This window comes from Cupressus sempervirens, chromosome 3 (assembly GCF_028749045.1).
Source record: "Cupressus sempervirens isolate cs-2001-9-10 chromosome 3, ASM2874904v1, whole genome shotgun sequence".
Classification (NCBI taxonomy): Eukaryota; Viridiplantae; Streptophyta; class Pinopsida; order Cupressales; family Cupressaceae; genus Cupressus; species Cupressus sempervirens.
Genome location: NC_143120.1, coordinates 554251347 through 554257767, shown reverse-complemented (window position 1 = coordinate 554257767; position 6421 = coordinate 554251347).

The following is a 6421-nucleotide window of genomic DNA, read 5'->3' as shown; positions in this document are numbered from 1 at the left end:
CCATGTGTCTAAACCTGTTGAAGTGCTATCATTGGTGTCACTATCAATTTCCACTATGTATGAGGTGTCGGTGCCTTGCAACTCCTGGAGGATAGGTTTTCCCATGCTGGAAAAACAAAGACTTTAAGGTGACTCACAACTAGTTTTCTTCCACACCATGCTTCAAAAGGAGTCTTGCCATCTAAGGTTAGATGAGGAGACCTGTTAAGTATGTGAGTAGCACTGCTAATGGCTTCAACTTCAAGTGTAGGATCAAGAGACTTGGCCTTTATCATGCAACTTGCCATGTCTTGAGAGTCCTAATCCTCATAGCTGCAACATCTATCTTGTGCAGATTGAATGCTAGTGAGTTCTAAAGATCAATCCCCTGAATTTTGCAAAAGTTCTTAAGTCTTCTGTCAACATATCTATTCTCATTGTCCACCCTTAGTACTTTGATGGCTTTCCTTGACTTGTGTTCAAAATGAGTCTTGAAGTCTTGAAGCTTATGAACCAATTCATTCTTATGATGAAGGAAGAAGACCCAAGTGAATCTTGAAAAGTCATCAACAAATGTGAGTATGTAGCGGCCTTAGCTAACTAAAGTCACTGCAAAGGGACCTGCTAATACCATGTGAACTAGTTGAAGAACAACTGGAGCTTGAGAAGACTTCCATTTATCATACTTCTCCTTGAGATGCATATCCACTAAACAAGATGAACACTCTCCCTTAGAAAAGCTGATATTAGGTAGACCTTTCACCATATGTTTTGAGCAAAATTGCTGAAGAGAATGAAAGTCAAGGTGACCAAACCACTCATGCCATAAGTTTATGTTTGAAGTAGAGTGAGTGAACAAGGCTTGGGAAGGACTCTTAGGCACAAAGTGGGAGAAGGAATATAACCTCTTGTCATCATTAACTTTCCCAACTACTACCAATGAATCATCTTTGAGACTTCGCACCATCACTAAATTTGGAAGGAACTCAACTTTATGACCATCTCCGAGGTGAGTGATTTAGTAAACTGATAGGAGATTGAAGCTTAGATTTGGAACATAGAGAACATCTTTGAATTCCCCATCTTCCATTTCTACATGTCCTTTCCCTTCAACTTCCATCTTAGTATCATCTCCCACAAAGATGTGTGGTACCTTTGACTGCTTCAATGAAGAAAAGTTTTCCCTTGAAGAACCCATGTGGTAAGAGGTACCTAAGTCAAGTATCCATTCTGAAGAACTTGTGTTTTCCATAAGTGCTTGACCTTTACCCTTTGAAGAGGTAGGAGTAGAATCCTTGGAAGTACTTGGCACTTGAATCTTGTTCTTCTTGAGTAGATTTTCTAACTCATCAATTCTTTTTGTCTTGCAATGATGCTCGTCATGATTTGGCTTTTTGCAATATGCACAAAAGAGTTTTTCCTTCTTTTCATTACTTTCCTTCTTGTTTGAAGAAGAACCACCTTGTTGAGAGGAGTCATGTTGTGTCTTAGATTATGTTTTCTGCTTCCACTACTTCTTCTTCTTGTTGCTATTTCCCCCTTGACTAGATTTCTGACCATCACTAGCCACCAAGGCTTTGGTCTTGGATGACTTGAGAAGTCCAAAATCCACCAAGTGAGATTGTTTGACAATCAACATGTCTATAAATCCATCAAAGGAAGGCTTCTGGTAAGCAAATCCCATGGTTAACCTATGAGTATTAAAACTCGAAACAAAGTTAGTGTACTCAGAAGGTAGCTTCTTAAGGATGTGATGAATCAACTTGTCATCCTTCATGGTATTTCCACAATCTTTAAGAAGTGCCCTATACTCATTGACTTTAATAATGTAATCCTAAATTGTGTCATAATTCTTAGGATCCAAGAGAAGTAGATCATCTTCAATCTGAAATCCCTTTTCTTCATCCACTTTACCATACAATTGTTCAAGTTTATCCCAAGCTTCTTTGGATTCTGAACAATTTTTAATGTGAAAGAGAAGATCCCCATGTACACAAGTCTTGATAACACCTAAAGCTTTTTGGTCTTGTCTTTTCCAATCAATAAGTTCTTTAGCATTAGTAGGTTTGGTAATTGTACCATCAACATAAAGACTATATCCTTTTTCCATTAATCTACTCCATGCAATATCTTTCCACGTAGAATAGTTGCGTGAAGTTAAAGGAGGACATTTAAAACCCATGATGTAGAAATGAAAATACCACAATAGAGATACACAAAAACACAATACACCCCCCCCCCCTTTTCACTGAATGAAAAGACCCCCCCAAAAGAGATGCTTTGGCACTTTATAAGTAGTGCATTTACAATGGGCCACTTGTCAAAATGAACAAAGTGGAATTTTTGATTTTGCTTTTACAACTACCTTATGAGGCTTAAATTTGTCACTTAAGCATTGTAGCTCAGATTTACAACAATTCTAAAAAAGAATCAAAGCTTTACAATGCCAAAGAAGGCCTAATTTTGAAAGTGAGAAATTGATCCACACAACCCTAGAATCTGACTTTAGATCTAGAAAGTAGACAAAAAAATATGCACTTTCAAAAAAATGGAACCTAAAAAAGTGACCAGATGTGCTTGTACAGAGCTTCTAAATTTGCAAAATGCAAGATTATGTAGGTATAGTCACCAAAAAATGCATTTTTTGCAAAATCTATGGACCAAAACTAGAAAAAAACACCACCACTAGAAAATTCAAGAAATTCTACTTGATTTCAAAAAAAAATTGCCCCTGAATCAGAGTTTGAATGTCCAAGATATGGGCTCACAAAGTCAAGCTGCCAAACTAAAAAGAAATCTAGAGAGGGGTTTGGAAGAGAAACTACGAGTCTAAATTTGATGGTCAAATAGCCATCAAAGTAGTTCTAAAATGCCCTAGACTGACGTTCATATGGGCGTCAATTTTAACCTAGTGTTCTGCTGACATCAGCAAAAAATGTGCACCCTTGGGTGATGTGGCAGCTTATCTGGCTATCTATACTCTATGGTGATGACACGTGTTAGGTCATATGCTGAGGTGGAAAAGAGCCAATTTTCCACAAGTGATGTGGCATTTCTAGATTGGTTTGCTGATGTGTCAAGCAGTGTGTACACATGGCAGTATGGTTGGTGGCAGGCATGTCGCGTGGTGGCTCTGTATTTTTTCTTGTGTCCTCGTGCAGCGAATCTCATGGGTGAAATAGTAGATGCCATGTGTCTTGTGGTAGGCGATGTGAGGGAATTTTGGATGTGAAGTCTAGAATCGCATGCTAGGTCAGAAGAACTCTATCAAAATTTTTTTAAAAACCTCACCTGAGCTCTAAATTCGATGCCAAAAAATGATGCCAAATGCAAATAGGAAATAAGTTTGCGGCTAAGAAAAAATAGTTTGCAACTTGTCCATGGCCAGGAAAACACACAAGGATGGAAATGGTCTTTGGAGTATAGGTGTTGGAACCCTATGCTTGTCCAGAAAATGTTTAAACTTTGTCAAAAATGGAAAAAATGACATCGAAAATAAATTACACAGTCCGAAGGTTTTCAAGCACTCACCGGAGTTCTTTCTACTTGTGCTAGAAATTGGTCGTGTGTAGGTTGCCAGGAATTGGAGTTAACCAAACAATGCCAAAATATTCACTATAGTGTGCTCGAGTCTCTGTTAGATGTTTAAACTGCTAGGAAATCCAGTATATTGATCCCACATGCATTGTGGGTTAGTGCTCAATGCTATTTAAAATGAAAATGTTGTGCCAATTAAAGTCCACAAATACAGTGTAGGGAAATAGATAGCAGAAAAATAATAAAATTGTAGATCTAAAATAAGTCAAATGAATTTGCAAAAAAAGTCAAATGAATCTGCGAAAAAAGACCATACCCATATCGCAAATTGGGCCTCCAAGTTCTAATTTGCAAAAAAAATTTGCCTCATGGTTGACTTTGGGCCAAGGTAGTCGATTTTATAGTCAATTTTCATTGGTTTAGCATTTTGGATGCAATGGTGAGGTCAGATCTAGTGCTAGACACTCTCAATTTCTATAGCACTCTAGATTTGGGTTGAGGTGATGAAGCAAACAAGAGGTCTCGAACGACTTGTGATGAGAAAATCTCTATGCTCTGATACCATGTAAGAATTTTCCTAAGGGAAAATTTCACCCAGGAACTAAGAACTCAAACACAAGCACACAATAGACCAAAGAGAGAGAGTATGATTAGAATAACAATGTATTCAATAACTAGTTCATGAGAGTACACTAGGAGTGCTTGAATATAAAGGCCTCTGAGATACATCTAGAATGTTGCATAATCAACACCATGATGTGTCATACAACCAAGCACCTATCCACTAGATATGGGTTATCCTCCATTAAGCATAGAAGTAAGTGCGATGATGTGAGGATAAGCCTACAAGGGTGTGACACGCAAAACAATGTTGTAGACACCATGTGCTTAAATAGAGTTGTATACTCCTATGTTGTCTACATGAAAACTTACAAAGGTGCACAAACTCCTAAGTGTCTCACAAATAAAAATAATAAAATAATGCATTAACCTAAGTAAACTTAAGTAAGTGTAATAAGTAAATACTTATTTACACCAACAAAAACCTAGTCACATAAGAAAAAATTGCCCAACAAGATCAAAGGAACCATGTAACAAGTTTAACAAAGGAAAAGAAAAGAAGATGTTGAGAATACCAAAGATTAAATGAACAAGACATGAAAGCAAAAGGAAGATTGTAGCACATCAAGTGTAGAAGGGATCACTTCACCCAATGGGTCAGGTGATCACACCTTCTCCAATTAAAAAATCAAGAGGTAAGTGGAACTGATATCTAAAAGGATATGATTTACATTAGTTCCAAGGATTTAGTGCTAAAAATATTACAAATGCATGAAGAAAGATGCAAAGTGTTGTTAATAATCAAGAAGAAATCTTTTGGTTTTGTTAGTTTTCATGTTGCTACCGAGCATGAAAAGTTACACTATAGTTACCAAGTGAAATATTAGTTGATGTCAAGCTATCAAAGTTGTTGGTGTTGACCAAGCTCATAGTGGTTACCAAGTGGAAAGGAAACTTCATGGAAGTTGAGTGAGTTGAAATCTTTATTAAAGTCAAGCTTACAATTGTGTTTTTGAGATCTATATGATCAATTTATACTCATTTGACATTATTCAAATTTGAAGGAGAACACAAAGAGCTAAAGACAAACCAAAGAAATTATTTTGAGCTTTTTTAAATGGATTCAACAGTCACCTAACACCATCACTGTAGAATTGTAAAGGTATTTATTGACTACCAAGTTACATAGTTTGAATTTTTTTGAAACCTAGTTTTATAAAATGGAGTCTAGTTCTTTAGCAACCAAGGTTGTAGAGGGAAATAAATTTTGAATGTGTAATTGATAATTAATGAGATTCAACAACCTAATTTCAAAGCCATACCTGACATAACTTATAAACAAGATCCATCTAGTGTGTTATCAATGATACCACTACAAGTGTTAATGATCCAAGATGTCAAATGTTGCTATACATGTAAGGTTGGAAGCATAGGAGACATGAAAATTAGGGATACATATGGGAAATTATGTGAAAATGGAGCATTGAAAGAGGAATTCAAAATTGTTGAGAAGAAAGGCTTAACTTGTGCCCTAGATTTTCCCAACATCTTCAAGACAAAATGGATAAAGATAGTTTTGAGCAAGATACATGATTATTATATTTGGTTAGAGAATGGGTTGGTGAAAATCAGTAAGAAAATCGTGCATAGAGTTACAGGGTATCTAACCCTAGATCAGCCAAAGACATTAAGAATTGAAAAGAGGTAATTGAAAGGAATATAGGGGCTATGTGGAATAAATGAGGGATGATAATTGATACAATCATAGATCCCTTAATTACTTTTGTAGTGAAGATAATAGCACATAAGTTCTATCAATCCAGTAGGCTTAACAGTGTTCCATGTATTGCAGTGGATGTGGGATACAAAATAGTGAAGAAAGATCATACTTATGATCTTGCCGAGTTGCGATTGCAACAATTAACTGAGAATTTGGGAGCCATAAGGAAGACCAAAAGTGAACAATGCAAATTTGGATGTTCTTTTATGTACATAATACATTTCCTACTTTTGATAAAGTTGCATGGAAGGTAAATAGATCTATTGTAGTGCAAATAGGTGAATTCATTAAGCAACTAGGTGATAATTTTGAGTTAGTCATGAAAAGCTATTTTGAAGACTTGAAGTAGTCAATGAAGAAAATATTGAGGATATTAGTTTCACTAGTGGAGAAACATTTTAATGATGTTTTCTTCCTAGTTGACACTGACTATACATATGTCTAGCCAATAGTTCCTAGAGTAAGATGGTTAAGACCATTGGGATATGAAATCAACATTAATGAAGCCTCTATAGAAATAACAACATTACTTGTAGAAGAAATAGATAAAGAGGCAACAACTTT